The 21530-nt window shown below is 37.5% G+C and overlaps 1 protein-coding gene across 3 annotated transcripts in view; it reads right to left on the bottom strand.

The window, feature by feature from the left end:
- Window positions 1-21530, bottom strand: part of nlgn3a (neuroligin 3a) — a 610831-nt gene that overhangs the window by 412653 nt on the left and 176648 nt on the right. For 2 of the 3 annotated variants that reach the window (XM_039765814.1, XM_039765817.1), the window contains exon 2: window positions 8893-8991. The exons of the other annotated variant lie outside the window; for it this stretch is intronic. The gene's annotated coding sequence lies outside the window, so the exon portion shown is untranslated. The remainder of the gene's footprint in view (window positions 1-8892; window positions 8992-21530) is intronic. 3 annotated transcript variants of the gene reach the window in all.

Genomic DNA, 21530 nt, shown 5'->3' with positions numbered 1-21530 from the left:
CCAGAAATGATTCTTCTTCAGTCCTTCATCCATGATCCATGCCTTAAAAGTTCCATCTAAAAACCTGAAATTCTTTGTCATCCCTTCATTAATTCCCATTTGCATTACTGCACTAATTTCCATTATAATGAACAAGCAAAATAAATAAACTGACAAACTACCTGGCATATAATCATGAATGTCCTCAGTTTCGTATCAACGTGTTTACTTATAAATTCTTTTTATTCAGTTATGCAACCTTACAGTTCAATTTATCATGGGACATGAATGTACAATACCTGAGACATTCTGAACGTCCCCTCCTCACTACTGGAGAGTTTTTCTGTTTAAATATGTAAACGTTTGTGACTGTCCACCCTGTTAAACTGCCTCTCTAATTAAACCTTTTAAATATTAGCTTTTTTCTACTGCAATATACAAAATGCATTGTTTGATCAGTGGTACATCACCTTATCTTTTTCTGCATCATGCCTGAGCATGGCATGGAGGCTCAGCAAGCTACAAGGCAGCCTTCTAGCACAGAAAACTCAATTTCATTCTTTGCTCAAGTGTCTTCTGTGTGAAGTTTTCTTTCACAATCCACAGACGTGGTGTCAGAATGAACAGTGATTCTAAATTGCCCAGTGTGTGAGTAAGAGTGATTGTGCCCTGAATTGACACCCCAGTTGTGGCTGAATCCTTCCATTAACCTACTAATGGCAGGATAGGCACTAACTCCCTGAGCTGCCAAGCTACACAGAAAACTACACAGAAACAGAACTGATGGAGAGATTTATTATGCTTGCCACATTGATGAACTGCCTCATAGACTTCACTTCTCTCACATTTTTATAGTATTGTTTCTTATATGACTATATTATTAAATATGTGGCAGTGTTCTTTGTGACAGTGAATAGAATTAAAGGCGCTATAGTAAATTTTATTTGAAATAATGGATAAATTCACAGATAACTTCTGTTAATTTGTGTCAATTGATTTGATTTATCTTTGAATATGTTTGCTTGGACACATTTGGCCCTATGCCTACCATTTATTTATCTGCATTTACACGATGGAAATATCTGGTTGTCTTCAGCCTTACAAAACAATGCACTTATTGAGATGAACACTTATGAAAACACTAAAGTGACTTAAAAATAAAGCCTAAAACCCACCATTAAGAAAATGCAAAGAAATAAAAGCCTGCTACACTTCAGTTTAGATTGCTTGCGACACAAAATGTATACCTGTCTAACAAACACAATTATCACATCAATAAATCATGTGGTTTCCTCCACACGGGTGAAGGTCAACATGTTTTTCTCCCAGGAAAGTCAAAATGAGAAACTGAGCACAAGTTGGGTTTGTCAATTATTCTGTGCCAGTGTAAGAATCAGAAAGATTACTAAGATTACAGAGCAGTTGTGTTATGGACAGCAGTTCAAAATACACATGGAATTTACACTTTATAACCACCCATTCATCCACTTTCTCTAATAAAGAGTCATGGGCACTAGGCAGCATGATGCATAAAAACAGGAACCATCAGTCCATCACTGTCATGCACCCACCAACCACTCATACTGCACCAGTTTAGAGTAACAAATTGACATAATGTACATATCCATGGGACATAGGAGGAAACCAGAATACCTTGAAAAGACACGGGCTTGGGAGAAACCAGCACATTTTTTATACAAAGTTACCAGGCTAAGAATCAAACACAAATCCCTGGAACAATAGCAAAAAGTCACACAAGAGCATATGCATTGTATTGCTTGCTTTGATATCAAATTGTATGTTCTGTTTTTTCCTGATGTACAGTAAGTACACAGGCTTTTACAACATAAAAATACTGCACAAAAATATAAGTATGAAAAAAACCATCCTGTGTGTCAAATGTCCAGTTTCTATTATCTTCAGATATAAAACTTGTTTCTCTCCTTTTTGGAGAAATTTTACATATATATCTGGTTAGAGTAGGACTGTAGACATTGTGCTTCATAAATTTATGGCTTTAAAAGCAAGAGCAGATTATTCTTTTTTCAAAATACTGCTTATAGAGAGATAATTACAGTACAAGAAGTATAATGAAATTAAAAGTGACAAACACCATTAAATATGCAATAAATATGGATTTCCTTAGAATATATGTCAGTGGATTTGATTTCTGGCTGTTGATATATATCCTCTTTAATAAAAGCCCTGTGTGCGTCCAGGTGTCCGTGTGTGTGCCTTCTGCTGAAGTGCGCATGTGTGAGGCCGCAACACACATCGCACCGTGCCCCGCCCACACTCGAAGCTGGGCACACAGTAAATGGCCTTCCCGCGGCAGCGCATGATAAGCAAATAAAAGACATCATTGCTGGGGAGATTGCTGATTAGGTAGTCGCGGCCGCGCACATAAAATCCGTTGCTGGGGAGACGCCACACGTACAATAATCAGCTACACGCCAGCACAGATTAAAATACTTGCTGGGGAGACGACACAGTCACGATTATCAACTGCATGCCACACATTACATCAGTTGCTGGGGACACTCTGCTGATTGACCACTGTTGTGACAGAAAATTAAAGTCATATTACGGACATCAAAGCCAGTATTACTGTCAGAGAAAATTACAGGCATTTTACGGAAATACAAACCAGTATTACTGCGAGAGAAATTTAAAGGCACACAATACACTGGTGCATATTACAGCCACATACAAGCCAGTATTACTGCAAGAGAAAATATTACGGACATATCTACTAACAACATGCCACCCAAAAAAAAAGGACACGTCATGTAGGAAAAAAGACACAGACAATCAAATCCTATATAAGTAACATCTCCTGGAAGAACGGTCAGCTCAACAATTAAAAATCAACAAAAGAAAGGCTGAAAGACAAAAAAAAAAAAAAAAGCGAAAAAATAGATCGATTGAAGAAAAAGAAAATGAGCGTCAGAAAAACGCTAACAGAGAGAGACTCAGAAGAGCAAACCTTACAAAAAGTTGGCATTTACTTGCCAGAACCAGTATTCAGCCATGGTCAGTTATATGTTGCATTATCAAGAGTTAGAAGTTTTTCAGATGTTGTTGTCAAGGTTGTAGATGGTCCTGAACAACGCAAACTCTTGCCCAACTCCGACAGAATATTTACAAGAAATGTTGTCTATAATGAAATTTTATAGAAAAATTCCATGAGGTAAAAAAGTAGAAAATTTTTCCTAAATATCTTGTTCAGATTTTGTGTATTACAGATCGTTACAAAGGTTTACACTAAGGCAATATTAATTATACTTACTGTATTGTCATACGTTTCTATTTTATTTTTATTATTTAACTTTAGGCTTCTTGCAAAAATATTTTTGACAAAAAAAAAAAAAATGAAGACAAGAAACAGAATGAGGTCAGGGTCCCTTGCCATTTAATATAGACTGTTCCTACTAATGTTTATGCACTACTGTTCTAGCGCCCGTTATTGTATTATTGTAACGGGCTTAATGTCTAGTATATATATATATATATATATATATATATATATATATATATATATATATATATATATACTGTAAACAGCATATCAGTCTCACACACACCAGATGATTGCCTTCCAGGTTCACCTAATGTATGTGGTACCACCCTGGGATAATAGGGGGTCCTGTCACTAACTATCTTGTCTCCTTTTTCCAGTGGGCCTTGAGAAACCCCCCACTAAGGACAACGAAACCAAGGAAGCCTTGCCCCTTCCAGTCTGCTCAGCATAAAAGGGAGATGCTTCCAGAAGGTGGTATCTCATTTTGGACCTGAAAGAGTTAAAAAGAGAGAGTGTCTTGCTGAAGATCGACCACTTTAACAGGGGCATTGTCTAGACTATACAGCGCCATCAAGCAAATGTTTTGTTTGAATGTTTTTGACTTTCTGTTGAAGTAGTACTTTATAGTACCGTGTTAGCATTTATGGATATAATGAGAAGTCAAACAAAATGACAGCTTTTATTGGCTAACTGAACAGATTGCAATATGCAAGCTTTCGAGGCAGCACAGGCCCGTTCTTCAACCTGCCTGAAGATGGAGCCTAAGCTGCCTCAGAAGCTTACATATTGTAATCTGTTCAGTTAGCCAACAAAAGCTGTCATTTTGCTTGACTTCTCATGACTTTCTGTTGAAATGACACTGGCCCTAATCTAAACCCTAATCATTCACCCTGCTACTATATATATATATATATATATATATATATATATATATATACATACTAGCCATCCCCCGCGGCTTTACCCGCGTATTAGTGAAACAGGACAGTGAGGAGGGCCCCACCCAGCTCTATACTCCTGATGTTACTCTTCGCCGGATTAGAGCGAATATATCACTCCTGCAAGCAAACTATGATTCTTAGAGCAATGAGAGAAGTTGCAACATCAACTGGAATGTTCAAGAAAATTATAGAAAAAACAGATCTAAATCCATTAAGTAGTTTTCTCGTTCACTAACTAACCGGAGTTGAGGTTACGTCCCAAGGCAGACACGTGAGTGAGGAGGGCCCCACAGCCCGATGAGTCTCTGTCAGATTCGCGCTAATAAATCGGTACCACAAGCGAACTATGATACTTAATCATTTCTACCAAATTTATACCTAATGATATAAGTTCCTGAAGATAAGAAGATAATCTAAGACAAAGTTAGTGAGGTTAAACATTTATTTTTTCTAAATGTGTAATTGCTTTTTCAATATTCATCAATTCTCTTTTCAGTAATAAGATTAAAGATAGATTGTGTAAACCAAACATATTGTCCCAAAACATATGCTTACTACCAAAGAACTTGTTGAAATGATTGATTCATCACACCTGCTATTCTGCCTTGAGGTATGTAGCCTCATCCCAGGAATAAAGAGAACGGCTTGTGACACCAAATCTGTGCAGGTGAAAACTAAAAGGGACACGTCTCCTTTGCTGAAAGTAAAAAGGAGGTACAGACTTTCATTTTTCCTATAATAATACTATGTCATCCTTAAACTGATGGTAGTAGGAAGAGAATTCATGTCATGTTACCCACTGAACCTTCAATATGCAAAAGTGGAGATGACTGCTGGCTCACGCTTCAATCAGTTTTAAGAACTTTGACTCATAGATATTTAAAAAGCACCAGCTGTTTCTCTTTTGTTCTTTGAGGGTGGTTTAAATACCTCTTTTCTTTTAATTCATCAGCAATTTGAGATCCCAAACAGAATGTGTCATATGGCTGTGACTGAAATATTATAAGCCCTTCTATCTTTATCTAAAAGACATTTATTTTATCCAATGTGTATACTGCAGTTTCCTAATTCCTTAAATGTTCACCACAGCCACCAACATTATAAAAAACTGTCCTTGGTGAGGATAAGGATCATTAATCTTCCCAGCTACCTCCTACTGGTTCACACATTCACATATCAGAATTATCTGTACATGTACAACTTGGCGTCTGGATGTAAACACAAGATCTGAACAGCATAAAAATATACTGCCGGCCAATGGCGTGGTCTTGCAGCACTTCACTTCACTGCACAGGATTTGGATGCTTTCACATACAAAGGTGAACTATCCCAAGCAGGACAAAACATGCATGTTCTGTGTAAAACTGAAAGTAAAAAAAGCCTTAGGTTAACTGCTTAATGCTAATAGTATAACAGGTTTTTAGGGTCAATTCTGATAGCTTTTGATATCTTCATTTTAATGCAAAACTTTTTACAGAGTTCAAAATGGATTGGCTTTCTTTCCAATACTTATCTTCAAATTATTATGTCTAGACATTATGTAAAGAAACTGCCAAAAAGTACAGTACAATAAATACTGAGCGACCCTCAATTATGATGAAGCATGGTATTTATGTTCATCAGACAGCTACTGTATTTTTCAATGACTAGCTCTCCCTCACGACTCCATCTGCGTTGTAGTGAAACAGGACAAACTTTATAAATCATTAAACAAACAGGTATCGCTAGCAAAGCGGAGGCAAGGTACGCTCCAAAATGTGGCCAGAGGTAGACCGACTCGAGCGGTGGCTGCCGCATGAGTGAAAAGGGCCCCAGAACAGCTCCCCACTCCTGACGTCACTCTTCCCCCACCCCTTGCGCCCTGTGTTTCGGATTAGCACAAATAAATCGCTCCTGCAAGCAAACCATGATACTTAGCACAACAACAGAAGTTGCAAAATCAACCCAAATGTTCAAGCAAATTATAGAAAAAAACTCGATCTTAATCCGTTCAGTAGTTTTCTCATGAAAAGCGGACAGACAGACAGACAGACAGACAGTTGTTGAATTTTATGTATACAGGGATGTGTAATTGCCCTTAGTATTTTTTCTTTCATAAAACATGACTTACCAGGATCTTTAGCTAATGTGCACTGAAACTTTGGAGACATCTGTCTATCAGTGTAGACAGTGATGCAATTTATAGCAAGTCCTGGCTGACGATTCTTTACTTTAGCATATTATATGCTTACTGTGCTACCAAAGTTGAAATGGAGGCAGAGTTTGTAGATGTAATTAAAGGACCAGAAGATGAAAGAGAAATAAAGTCTGTAAACGGGCAAAGGCCAAAACCAAAATAAATCACAACAGCCAGAACCTGATAAGCGAACCAAAAGTCGAAATTAAAGCCACACAAAAGCCTGTCTCTCTAAGATGATATTGTCGCTAACTAAATGCATTAAATTGTTGTTCGAAGAAACCGGAAATTTGAAAAAGAGGAATGGCATGCCATTATCTTATATACTCAGTAAGTGATGACATCACACAATACAACTTCCTGTTGTCATCTGATGGCAAAGAAGCAACACTGCCAACAATGATATGGCCACCGTGAGGAAAAAAATATTAAAAATGGCAGTGCCGGAAATTGACAAAATGAAGATAAAAAAAATGATAATTGTATATATACAAACACATATAAAATATATGTTGAATGCTATGTACTGTATATATTTCATTCATTTATCCATTTACTTTATTTGTATTGTACTTTCTCCACTGTTCTGAAGAGGCACGAAAGTATGAATTTTATTGTACTATCATGTGAACATGACGGTAGACTTGACTTGAATAATGGACTGTCACACCATCCAGTATGGAATTCTGGCCTGTGCTCAGTGCTGCTGAGGTAAACTCCAGGTCTCTGCCACATTAGGTGGATTAAGCATAGTCAGTAATTAGTACAAGGAATGCTACTTTGAGCAATAATGCACAAATCGCAGACACTGTTCCAGATAGTCATACCACAAGTATAATTCCATGAAAATCATTCAATTTAGGTCTGAAAAGAAATATGGAATTTCTGTGTGTTACTACACGTGTTACTTTATGTATACGTCATCATTCTGCCCTGACTATATTAACAAATCTGTGTATTTTATGTTTTTTTCTAGTACAGTATAAATGGCAATTTACAAAAAAAGGTTAATAAATTTTAATATCAAAACATCTTTTATTACATTCCAGAGGGAACAAAAATGTAATATGCCTCTAAGTAGTGTGGCATGCACTTAACAGATGTTACTGTGCCCTAAGCTATTCCTTCTACACACAACTATATACTAAGGTGGAAAACTGAACTGGAATAACCCCACATATGGACATAAAATGCAATGTAAATACTTTTTTCTTTCTTCTACTAAAATGCGCAACTCCCATAAAATACATTAGATATGATCAGGACTGATTCTGTGCAGATTTTATTGTTGATTTTTGTTTAGACATTGCATTGTGCTCTTCTAAACATAAGATGTGACCAAAACCTACATTTCACTACAAATAAGTTTTTGATTAAGTAAACGTGTAACTGATTGATGTCAAGTATAAGTGGTTAAAGAGTTAGAAGTTGGTATCTGACTTAATGTGAAAATGGGGACTCTGGTCCTTTAACAGCATTTGAAAGCTCACTATAAAATGTCACAGAGCACAGCACTGCCTGGTAGCCATCAGAATGTTATAATGACTCTCGGCTTATGAAGTTACCCTCAACGGTAAAAAATTCCAAAGCAAAAGAAAAAGAAGTAGATAGTGAAAGAAGTGAGCAAATGGTGTGTTCTGCACTTTAATGAATTAGAACCGCAATCTGCTTTTGCTAAAAGAACAAAAAAATAATTTCTGAAATTTTACAGCCTGGAAGTATTTACAGTGTATTCATAATTTGGAAGGACAAAATACCATGAACTGTGAGAAAAAGATCATTGTTAAAGGCAGTGTACAGACAATGAGAGCCCAAAAAGGACAGGAACAATGGAATAGGAAAAAGGTTCTATTTGTTGAACTGCCTTTTTGTTTAAATAGTAGTTGCAAAGGTACATTACACTACTAATCACTAAAGAATTGCCTAAAAATAAAATTTTTCAGAAATATACATAGTTCAGTGATCATTAGTGGGTTCAGAGAATGGTAAGTGGCATATTCAAACAAAAATCTTCAAGAAGCTGTGTCTGTCTAGAAAATAATTCCATAGAAAATAATCCATTAGAAAATGCACCGCCTAAGAACCGAGTCAGGTCTGAAATAGACTGAAGAAACTCAAAATCAAAAAGACCACCATTCTCACATAAATTTTTAACAGATACATTGAAAGACTGACACATGTGCAAATACATAAGGACAAGGTCGTTTCTTATGATCTTCAGTGTGAGTGAAATTTTAAACTAATATATATTGTAACCAAATTACTCAGCTCTGAATTCATTAATAAAAAAACAGACAAATCTGTTCTTTAAAATCATATAGTAATCTTGGAACTTCTGGCTAATCATAACTCTAAGAAATGTTAATCATATAAGGAAATGTAAATTTTTATCTATTTTATTGCATAATATTAAACTTATAAAAGGAATTACTGTATCACCCCATAACAGAATGTTCTTTCTTAGACTAACGACAGTTAAAGAGACGTGTCCGTACCATTTGGTGCCGAGGGGTGTGACACGCAGTCCTGTGCCGAGTGGCAGGTGGCTACTACAGTTTAAAAAGACAGTAGAATTGATTGGAGACGATTCCGTTCTGCAGAGAGAAGAGAAGGGCAGAATTCATGTTAGTGTTTTTGAATTACTAGAATATTGTTTTTTTTATTTAGTACTCACATTTTGGCAATGCACTGTATCAGTGCCTGCTCCCAACCTCTCCCTCTCTATTAACTGTATTACAAAGGTTATAAGCTAAGTACACAACAAGTTAGAATATTATGTTCTGTACTGCTCTCATTTAAATTTTTATTATATAATTTGCTTTTTGCTTTAATAAATAAATTAAAACATTTTAAATAATAATTTGTTTTAGATTTTTGTATTTCTCTTGTGCTAGGGGTTCAGGTGTGGTGGACAATAGGATGATGGGTACTTCAGGGCTACAGCTGGTAACCAAAACTGTTAAAGCCCCATCACCAGGTGCTAGGCCAGAGGTTCTGGAACTGCAGCGTGAATCTTACATTCCTAAGGTCACCACTGCCTCTCCATCTCCATCTTCAAACCCTTAGCCTGGGAAGGAGACACGGAAAAACAGACCGGGCTCTAGACAGTTAATTAGAAAATGTACGCATGGTGTAACATTCAGGTGCATTCAGAGAGTAGTTTAACTGATATGACAGATGAAAATGGAAAATTTCACATTTTTTTATTTACTTCATCCAAGACAGTTATTACATTATTTTTAATAAATATTTTTGTAATAATGAATCATATTCCAAAATAATAGCAACAATAGAATACTGTTATATGTGTTAGGAGATTACATTAAACATTGTACACTTTATAATGTATGTAGTTAAAAATGGAGTATAAAGAGGCTTGTTGTGGTTCAGTAGCTTTTATAGACAGCAGTCTCCAATTCAAGTGATCTAGAAATGGAATTGATTTATGTGTGTTAGTGGTGGAGGGTCTGTGACTAATTGTTGTTCAATTTTCTTTAACATAACATTTTCAGAGGTATATCCAATATAATAATATCCAATCAGAAGCATTTGAATAATATCTACTAACATTAAATACTAGCATAAAACCACAATCAATCGAAAGGAGAAAAGCAGCAGAAATAAATTCTCCATCTACTGTAGCTATTAATAAGTTAAAAGAAAGTAATTTGTTATAATTATTTAAATAATTATGAGCTTCAAAAGGAACTGATTTATTGTATAACATGAATATGAAAGGTAGCAATAATCTTAAAGATGTCAATTTCAGTCTAAAGATACATGGAAACCTGCGGTGGGCTGGCGCCCAGCCAGGGATTTGTTCCTGCCTTGTGCCCTGTGCTGGCTGGGATTGGCTCCAGCAGACCCCCGTGACCCTGTGTTAGGATACAGCGGGTTGGAAAATGACTGACTGACTGACTGTGAGGTACAACGAAACAAAGCAGTTGTTCAGGTATGAATAACTCGTGACACATGCTCAGTCTGTTGTACGTCATACCGTTAAGTAATTAGCGTGGCACATACTGTAATCCTGCCCTATTCTTGTTGCATGCTCAGCAGCTCTGTTTCTTTTGCTCCAGAGATCAAGTGCAGCTCCATTTTCTAAACCCGTCCTAAGTTTATATTATCTTTCACATGTAATTAGTTTAAATGCCATTTAGCTGCAGCTTGATAGCATTGGTAATAATAATAATATGCAGATAATATTAGTTCAATCAATTCAGTCTTATATATACAAAGACTGTGGTGGGCTGGCGCCATGCCCTGGGTTTATTTCCTACTCTGTGTTGGCTGGGATTGGCTCCAGAAGACCCCCATGACCCTGAATTTAGGATACAGCGGGTTGGATAATGGATGGATGGATATACACTTAGACAATTTCCCCTTTCACTTATATTCAGAGAAGTGTCTCTTTTTGTACTTTACTGTCTAACTTACCTAAAGCAGCAGGAAAAGAGTGCTGCTGTATGAGCTGTTTGTCTGTGTGCCTCTGGCAGCTGACTAAGTTGAATTGGGCATCCAAGCGGCTGGCAGACAAGTAACAGAGGAAAATATACAAAATATACAAGATCAAGCAATCAATCTCAAGGTAAACTGTATATTAATTTGTAGTTGAAGCTGCACCGAATGTTTCTCCATTTTGAGATAGACAGGTTCACAAATTTGTCAATGCTTCTCAATGGGAGATTTTGAAATTTCAAAAATTTGTACAGCACAACCTGTTCCAGATATCTAAACAAAAACTGAACTGTCGCAACAGATTTCCTTGAAGAATAAGTGTGCCACACTTCAACAAAACTGGTCCACGGAGGGTAGCCAGTTGTTTCATGTGAATAGACACGCAGACAGAAATACAGACATGTCTATCGCAATAATTGCTTCACACATTATATGCGAACATACTTAAAAGCTGAAAGTGAGCACCATTAAAGTGGATGTACAAAATAAAAAAAAATGTTTATTTATATATATACAGTATATATACAGTATATATATATGTGTGTGTGTGTGTGTGTGTGTGTGCGTTGACTAATTTAAACAGACAGCACTGCTATCATTTCTTGATATTTTCCTATGCTTAAATTGTTCTTTTGTATCTGAAATATTTGTACAATGATCTGTAAACATATGTGGTGGGTTAATGTGTTTTAGTTCACAAGATTCGGTCTTTACAATCATGTTTGTTAATTACTTCACACTCCTCATTACTATTTTCATAAATTCCTTTTGTGACAGCCTCTGGTATTCAAGTGCAGAATATTTAAGCTAACTTAATAAATATCAGGCAATCACACACTGTAGCAACTCATCTTGATTAAAGTCAAAGAGCACAGGCAGTAGAGTCTGTAAGCAGTGGACAGAGCAGCAGCCATGACTGCACACAGCACAGCAGTAGGTAAAGCAAAGCTGGGTGTTGAGACTGTTTAATTGATTTATTGTTTATTGTTTAGCCTTGTGCACTGCTCCATGCTGCTTATTAGAGGCAGACATGGGAGCAATTGTGATTGATCTAGGATATCTGTGCCCTTGCCTGTTCTGAAGGAGTGAAAGAATTAATTTTCCAGGCAAGAAGTAGAAAGAGGAGAAGGCTCAGAGGGCAAGAAATAGTACTTCATTCTGAGGTACTGCAGTTAAGGGAAAAAGTAAGTTTAAGGAGTGAACGAAAACCCTCGGAAAAAGACAGAATCCAGCAGTGTTTTGAAATTCTGAAACTTGCCGTTTACACCAGTTGTAACTTAGCTTAAGTGTTTCGATTGTGTTCTCCTATAATGAGCTATAGCTGTTTTTTTTCACAATTCTTACAGATACAACACTTCTTTTACACAAGACTGCCTCCTGTCACCATATTCCTGAATATTTTAAATTCAAGTATTGCACTCTGCTTTTAAATTTTGTTACAAACATATAAATCCATCATTTCATTGTATACGGACTTTTTCCATTTATTCTTTGTGCAATGCAGCATAAATATCTGTTTACGTCAGGTAATGTATTCAGATTCTACATTGACAAAAACCAACAGAGGCAGGCAGGTGCATTTTAAACATTTTCCACTGAAGAGGAAAATCTGTTTCTGCTCCCTGTGCAATGTACTGCTAAGCACTGTCATGCAACAGAGAAGGCTTTCCATTGGATGAGCTGGGAGACAATAGCAAAAATAGAATATTTTTTAAAGTGATTTATTATTACATTCAAATGGGGAATGTGGTATTGCACCATTTAGCGCTGTAGCATCATAGTACTTGGGCAGCAGATTCAGCATGGCACAGCTGGCACATTCTCCTCACTTTATTGGGTTTCATAAAAAGATTTCACTTTTCTATTACTCACCAAAGACATGCAGACTAGGTATAAAGTATCCATTTACTTGTTTTCTAATCCATTTATCCATTTCAGTGGTGATGTCTGAGGGCAGCTGTTGTTGAGCAATTGTCTGTTCCAGAATCATTCCAGTAAGGTAAAGTCAAATCTAGGAATGGGCATCAGTCCATTATTTGGCACATTCATTAGAATATGAGAATAATCTAGACAATTCAGCCCAAAAAAACTCACCAATCCTATCCACCTAACTTCTCAAAAATAATATCAAGTCAAGTTTTATAGGTCTCCAAAGCCCCACTCTCTACCACACTACTTGGTAATTGATTCCATGTGTCTGTGGTTCTTCTAACGTTTGTGCACAATTTACCCCACACAAGTTTCCACCTCTATCCCTGTGTTCTTGTTGAACTCATTTTAAAGTAACAGCCTGGATCCACTGTACTAATTCCTTTGAGAATTTTAAACACTTTAGTCATGTCGCCACATATCTATGGTTGCTTAAATTGAAAAGATTCAGCTACCTCAATGTTTCCTCATAGCTCTCATTCCACTTATAACAGTCAATATAAAGTTTCAAATGAACCTATCATACATGCAGGAATATTAAAATGTATTATAAAAATTCAGGAAAAGCAAAAATACAACTCCAAATAGACGGTGCCCAAGCCAGGATATAAACCCAAGACTCTGGAGCTGTCCCCACCTCTTCTCAAACATGCCACCCCAAAGATGTATATCAGTGGCATGTCTACGTTAAGGGCAAGTGGGGCACTGCCCCCATCTCTCAGCAGATGCTGCTATCATGCAAAAGTTTAATAAGTTGTTAATTAACCTCAGCAATTGAACACTATCAAGAATATGGTTATAGCTAATTTGATTTAGTTGTCACAATCAAAATTGTCCAAATTTCCAAGATAGGCTTAATGTGATATCTTATCTAACAAATATTTTTTTTTGGAGTGTGTGAAATGATTTTTCTGCCTGGCACTACTACCCTACCTCCAGGTTACATAGGCGGGCCTAGTGACCTTGCAGTGTTCTCGGCATACGTTTGCTCAGCTTGAACTTTTTAGTTCTGCTTTGGGGCCAGAATGCCTTAGCCCTTGTAAGCTACCTACTGATTGATTTTTTTTGTGACACAATTTAATGGGTTCATGAGCTTGTACATCCCCCTATTTTGGACTATCATGAATTAGGTCAATTATTTATTCAATAAAATATAGCACTGTGCCAGTTAAAAAAAAAGAACTGGAAATATATGAATATTCATTGTCAGTTTATGTTTTTGGTTTTGAGTATTTAATTTTAATGTTGATCGATCTTTTAATACTGTCCTTTGGTTTATGCACTGTATCACAGTATTTTAAGAGGTCTTTGTGTGATTTTTTTATGCCATTACTTGACTAACATTTATCATTTATAGTACTGGTGGCCTAATATATTGTGAAATGTAGTCTCTCTCTCTCTCTCATACCACTGAGGTTTATTCAAAGCTATCTCCTTCTTTGGCCACTTTTCAACACTGCCACCATTCTGATCTTTCATGGTAACTTCTATGAAGCTGCAGTTATCTTTTTATGTACCCCATCTACTGCCTGAACATTTACACGGCTGCCTCTGCCCCCCATCGTTCACTTGGGGTCATAGGCAATACTTTCTGCACTCACTTCCCCCAACTCTATGAGCTGATCCAAGCCAGGATCCTTTGCAAGATCGCTGGTGGCCACATATACAGACCACCATATTTAAGCAGACGAAGCAGGTAAATTCTGCCCTTTCACTGCTTGATGATTTCTGAAGACCACTTCTGAAGGCCTCTTTCAGGTCCTCTTACTCTCTCGCTATGATCATCTTCCATATGGCTTTTCCCCTTCTAACAGTGACTCTCTGCCAGCTCTGTATGGTCCCACCAGAGTTTTCATGCCAAAATGTCACTGTGTGATTCTGATTTTGGGAGTTGCTCCAGCACACCTGACTAGGACTGGTTCTCCACTCTTGCTAGAAAAGATGTTGAAAGGCCCATTTCCATTGAAACATTTTACTATACTTTTGTCTTACATGTTCAAAATTAAGATGTCTTATTAACCTCCTCTTCCTAACTGGTTGAATCAAAGCTTTACAATTTCCAGATTTATCTTTGAACAGTAAGAAAGTAATATGATAGTAACTTCAATGCACCTTAAGGAATGCTTCTTAAACTGTGGTCCTGGAGATCCCTTAGCTCGATTACATTCTGACTTGCTCAGTAATAAGAGGCATATTCATTCATTTATTCTGAATGTGTTCCCTGGCTTATACATTTATTTTTCTTTCAGATGTCTTCTTTGTTCATTATTATGTTATTCTTTTCATGTCTTTATTGTACAACTGCAAGTTTTGGTTTCTTTTTAATGTTTTGCGTACTTAAATGTGTTCTCCAGTATTCCTTGTATTCTGTGGGTGAAACCCCAAATGGTGGGATCACCCCAACCATTAATGGCAAACTGAGAAGCAAGTTTGTTTTTATTTCTTCTGATTTTGAATGTCTAGCTTTTGAGTGTTTTTCTCTTCTGCTTTTTTCTTATTCTTTAGACTCTGTGTTGCGATTCGTTTGCTCTATGTTGCCTTTTGGCAAACCTTTTATGCTTATTGGATTTGTATTAACATTTTTATTCATAAACATTCCTTGTTTGAATTGCCTCTAATAAGCCAGAGTTTTCATGGTTCACATTCTTGTAAGGCATTTTTTGGGTGTTTGGAGACTTTAGACTATTTTTGAACTTTAAAAGTCTGTTCTCCAGTCAGGCCCGATCCCAGTTGCCCAGGGTCAGGTTGGCTTAAGTGAGACCTACATTGGGGCATTCGAGAAACAATGCTGACCTGTTTGTGTGGGTCTTTTTGAAAGACTCACCTATATTGTTATTTTGTGGTGACAGTATCGCAGCACTTTATCCATCTATATATACAGTTAGGTCCATAAATATTTGGACAGAGACAACTTTTTCTAATTTTGGTACTGTACATTTCCACAATGAATTTTAAATGAAACAACTCAGATGCAGTTTAAGTTCAGACTTTCAGCTTTAATTCAGTGGGTTCAACAAAAAGATTGCATAAAAATGTGTGGCAAATACTTTTCTTTAACACAATCCCTTTATTTTAGGGGCTCAAAAGTAATTGGACAAATTAAATAACTGGAAATAAAATGTTCATTTCTAATACTTGCTTGAAAACCCTTTGCTGGCAATGACAGCCTGAAGTCTTGAACTCATGGACATCACCAGATGCTGGGTTTCCTCCTTTTTAATGCTCTGCCAGGCCTTTACTGCAGCGGCTTTCAGTTGCTGTTTGTTTGTGGGCCTTTCTGTCTGAAGTTTAGTTTTCAACAAGTGAAATGCATGTTCAATTGGGTTAAGATCAGGTGACTGACTTGGCCATTCAAGAATTTTACACTTCTTTGCTTTAATAAACTCCTGGGTTGCTTTGGCTGTATGTTTTGGGTCATTGTCCATCTGTGTCATGAAACACCACCCAATCAATTTGACTGCATTTAGCTGGATTTGAGCAGACAGTATATCTCTGAACACCTCAGAATTCATTCGGCTCCTTCTGTCCTGTGTCACATCATCAATAAACCCTAGTGTCCCAGTGCCAGCAGCCATGCACGCCCAAGCCATCACACTCGCTTTAGCGTGTTTTACAGATGATGTGGTATGCTTTGGATAATGAGCTGTTCCACGCCTTCTCCATACTTTTTTCTTGCCATCATTCTGTTTGAGGTTGATCTTGGTTTCATCTGTCCGAAGAATGTTTTTCCAGAACTGTGCTGGCTTTTTTAGATGTTCTTTAGCAAAGTCCAATCTAGCCTTTCTATTCTTGAGGCTTATGAGTGGCTTGCACCTTGCAGTGCACCCTCTGTATTTTCTTTCATGCAGTCTTCTCTTTATGGTAGACTTGGATATCGATACACCTACCCACTGGAGAGTGTTGTTCACTTGGTTGGCTGTTGTGAAGGGGTTTCTCTTCACCATGGAAATAATTCTGCGATCATCCACCACTGTTGTATTCCATGGACGTCCAGGTCTTTTTGCGTTGCTGAGTTCATCAGTGCTTGCTTTCTTTCTCAGGATGTACCAAACTGTAGATTTTGCCACTCGTAATATTGTAGCAGTTTCTCGGATGGGTTTTTTCTGTTTTTGCAGCTTAAGGATGGCTTCTTTCACCTGCATGGAGAGCTCCTTTGACTGCATGTTGTCTGTTCACAGCAAAACCTTCCACATGCAAACACCACACCTCAAATCAACTCCAGGCCTTTTATCTGCTTAATTGATAATGACATAACGACGGACCTGCCCATGAAATAGCCTTTGAGTCAATTGTCCAATTACTTTTGAGCCCCTGAAATGAAGGGATTGTGTTAAAAAAATGCTTTAGTTGCCTCACATTTTTATGCAATCTTTTTGTTCAACCCATTTAATTAAAGCTGAAAGTCTGCACTTCAACTGCATCTGAGTTGTTTAATTTAAAATTCATTGTGGTAATGTACAGAACCAAAATTAGAAAAAAGTTGTCTCTGTCCAAATATTTATGGACCTAACTGTATGTATATATTTTTTTTGCTTAATAGTCATTCTGCAGAGCCAATCCAACAGCCCTGGTCACTGGGCAGGGATTAAAAGGGAGTGGGATGCTCAACTTCCTCAGCTAAAGCCCACTCGTGCACTTGCACACGTTCATTCTGGGCCAGTTTAGCGTCCCCAATCTAGAAAACCCACGCAAAAATGGTAGAACATCAACCATCCAAATAGATAATTATCCTGGCAAATTCATTCCTTTGAGGCCGTGAGGCAGCAGCACTAGCTACGTCAAGGAGAGTAACTTTCAATCAAAAGTATATTTTCAGATGTAGTGCGCTCTTTTACAATTCTTGCCAAATAAGAAATACTCAACTGTGTGTACTCTGCTCTTGTAAGACATTTAGCAAACATACCATACAAAAGAGTGGATTAATATTCCTGAACTTTTTTCTTTTTCTGATTCATGGTAATGTAAATAGTGGAAGAGTTCCTATTTTTTGTATTTTTCACATATCTGCTTCAGAAAGAATCTATTTAAGCTAGAGATCAAAAACAAAAAGAAAAATGAATATGGGACTAAGCAGGCTCTAGTGGTGATTGCCTTGCCAACACAGTCTTGGTGCAAGCTTATTTAATAACGTGTTAGCTAGAACAGCAGTGCTTTCAAGACTACTTCCTTAATTTTATGAATCTCAGCAGTTTAAAGAACTCAATCCCCATGACGTCCAATTACGATGTTACTCCTTCCTTTGCTGGATAACACTGAGAATAACACAAACGGCTGTAAAGAAAGTGATTGATGCCCCTGCTTTTAATAAACATTTGAACTCTTTATAAACTTTAATAAATGAAAGTGAAATATTAGGTGAGAGAAAAAGAATGACAAATTTGAATCTAAACTGATTGGTCTCTTGTTGCACAGAGTCAAGCATTATTAAAATTATGACCATTAAAAGGCACTAAGAGCTCAACGTTAAGGGCCTAATAAAATAGGCTGGTAACTAAACTCATTAATAATCTCATAAAACACATAATAAAATCCATGATAGGTCTATGGCTTCACAGGCTTTGGAATTTCTATATATATTTGCCTTTTTAATCCTTTGTAACTGCTATGAATGGATTATAGATCGTTGTGTATTGTTTTCCCCCCAATGATCAGGATTTTTTCCGTTATTAAAATGAGTATTAAATCACCACAGTTATGCCGGCCAATCCCTCTGTCCATTTTGTTTAACTTACGAGCCAAAGCCTACAGTATGTTGACTGCATTAGGTGCAAGGGAGGAACCAGCACTGGATGGGGCATCAATCCATGACTAGGCAAACTATCTCATGCCTATTCACACTGAGACAGTTAATAGTCAGTAATTAACCAGACATGTAAGCTTTTGGCATGTGGGAAGAATCCAAATCATCCTACAAAATCCCGGGAGATGAAGAAAGCACGCCAAGCTCCATACAGTGGCCAGATCCCTCATCTGTGAGGCAGTCAGTGGCAGTAAACACTGCACCACTTTGCCCTCCCAATGATACAGTTCATTGTAAATGGCAAAAGCTTGTAATATTTATACAAATAAATATTAGTTACAGGTCAAAAACTGTTTCCTACTGAGTACTTGTCTCTTTGAGGTACAACCAAAGAGAGAAGCATCAAATATAAAAAAAACTGGCTTGATGACTCATAGTTAACATGCAGTTTTAACCATCCACACATAATTGAGCACTTGGAATTTTCATTTAATAATCTTCAGTTTTAAACTGCTTGAATGATTGTTCCTTTGTAATACTGGAAAACATCTGGAGCTCCTGCAAGAAATTAGGCAAAGAAAGATCGCTTATACTTGAATGAAACTTAATTCACTTTTGCATCCCTAAGGTTTACTTTTACGTGTCTTGTTTGAATGCAGAGATGCACAGAAAGAAGATCTGCGTCAACTTGCACTTTTGGTCTTATTTTTTAGCAGCTCCTTTCAAGCATAGATAAAAAAGTGAAGAAGTAAATGGAATAAATCACAAATTAAAATTAATGCTATAAAATTAGTACACAGCAAAGGAAAATTCATATTATACAGCAGTAGTCATGGTGTTTTGCTGCCCTAATATGTTACATACCCTGTGTAGTATGTAGTGGTAGCTGAGAAAAACTTTAATCTTGTGTTTTTATGTGCATTGGAGATAAAGAAGGTTATGATAAAATATAAGGCAATAATGACCAAGGTTTGTCAATGAAAAAAAAGAAGAAAAAAAATCTCACGTTATTTGTGTCACATAATCCATATATCAGTTCACATGTGAGCCTGTGTTACTCTATAGACCATTACCTGACAGTAACACAGAAGTCAATGGTGAAGGGATGTTGAAGAACACAAATAATATTCATTATTATACTCATTTTGCTCTTTTTGTAAAATATACGTTATTCTGCAGAAGCTGATACGTTCGGGTCAGTCTTAATTTAAAGATACATCCAAGGATGCGCTGGGACACATCATCAGTGATGTCTCTTGATGTCATTGGGTGTTTCAGGTCTCTCAACATCAAACACCCTCGCTCAGGTGACCCAGTCAGGGTTGATCAGGCCATCAATTGTCTCCCAGCAGCAATAGCCCACAATTCAGACCTCCTGATCCAAAGTCACTTGAAGGCCATCTCTGCAGCCTCTATGGTGGACTTTATGCCTCTCTTTGTGCAGTTCCTGTGATGCCAAGCTGAGTGTAGACCTTGCATAAAGAGTGGCCAGCAAAGCCTCTACACCCCACCTCAACTCACAACGAGCTTTCCAGCAACTCCTTCAGCACTACTCCACCAGCTCATAGTAATGAGCTTATTAAATAATGGCTTCCCCTATATTACAAATAACTTCTTTATAGAAATTTGCAAAAATGATGAAAGTCATTTTATACCCTTTTTCATCTTACAAATTACAATGATGTTTACTGTTTACTGGGCTAACTGTGTACAGTATATTGGTGTTATCAGAGCAGAAATGGAGTCAGCAAAGTCTTGAAAATGGTTTCTATTTAAGATGGTGGAAATTTAGTGTTAACTATATGAAAATTCACCTTATGAAGGTTGATTTTTAAGAACAGATTATGTTTACAAAGTGGGGGGAACCTGCATATTTGTGGCATATGGCAATAAAACAACAAAGCTAGTATTATCTCAATAGCTGTCCTCTGCTTGATCATCCATGCAAAGAGCAGAAAGCAGTGAATGGCCTTGGACTTGAGTCAAACCACACACATTAGGACAATTTCAAGTTACTAAAAAGCATGTCTATGAAATGTGAGATGGAATGTGTTGTCCTTTCATACCTGGTAGCATGGATCATGGACTATCTTAAAGACAGACCTCAGTATGTGCATCTCGGGAACTGCAGGTCTGACATTGTGGTCAGCAACACAGGAGCACCGCAGGGGACTGTACTTTCTCCAGTCCTGTTCAGCCTATATACATCGGACTTCCAATACAACTCAGAGTCCTGCCACATGCAAAAGATTGCAGATGACACTGCTATCGTGGGCTACATCAGGAGTGGGCAGGAGGAGGAGTATAGGAAACTATTCCAGGACTTTGTTAAATGGTGCAACTCATCTGCCTACAACTGAACACCAGCAAAACCAAGGAGCTGGTGGTGGATTTTAGGAGGCCCAGGCCCCTCATGGACCCCGTGATCATCAGAGGTGACTGTGTGCAGAGGGTGCAGACCAATAAATACCTGGGAGTGCAGCTGGATGATAAATTGGACTGGACTGCCAATACTGATGCTCTGTGTAAGAAATGACAGAGCCGAATATACTTCCTTAGAAGGCTGTCGTCCTTCAACATCTGCAATAAGATGCTGCAGATGTTCTATTAACCGGTTGTGGTGAGCGCCTTCTTCTACACGGTGTTGTGCTGGGGAGGCACCATAAAGAAGAGGGATGCCTCATGCCTCGACAAACTGGTGAGGAAAGCAGGCTCTATTGTAGACACGGAGCTGGACAGTTTGACAGTTTGAGCGACGGGCACTGAGCAGGCTCCTGTCACTAATTGAAAACCCACTGCATCCACTGAACAGGATCATCTCCAGACAGAGAAGCAGTTTCAGCGACAGACTGCTGTCACTGTCCTGCTCCACTGACAGACTGAGGAGATCGTTCCTTCCCCACACTATGCAACTCTTCAGTTCCACCTGGGGGGTAAACGTTAATATTATACAAAATTATTGTCTGTCTATTATACCTTCATTGTTATCACTCTTTAATTTAATAT

Source organism: Polypterus senegalus, chromosome 10 (genome assembly GCF_016835505.1).
Source record: "Polypterus senegalus isolate Bchr_013 chromosome 10, ASM1683550v1, whole genome shotgun sequence".
NCBI classification, from domain to species: domain Eukaryota; kingdom Metazoa; phylum Chordata; class Cladistia; order Polypteriformes; family Polypteridae; genus Polypterus; species Polypterus senegalus.
Note: the sequence above shows the minus strand (reverse complement) of the source record. Positions and strands in the feature narration are given on the sequence as shown.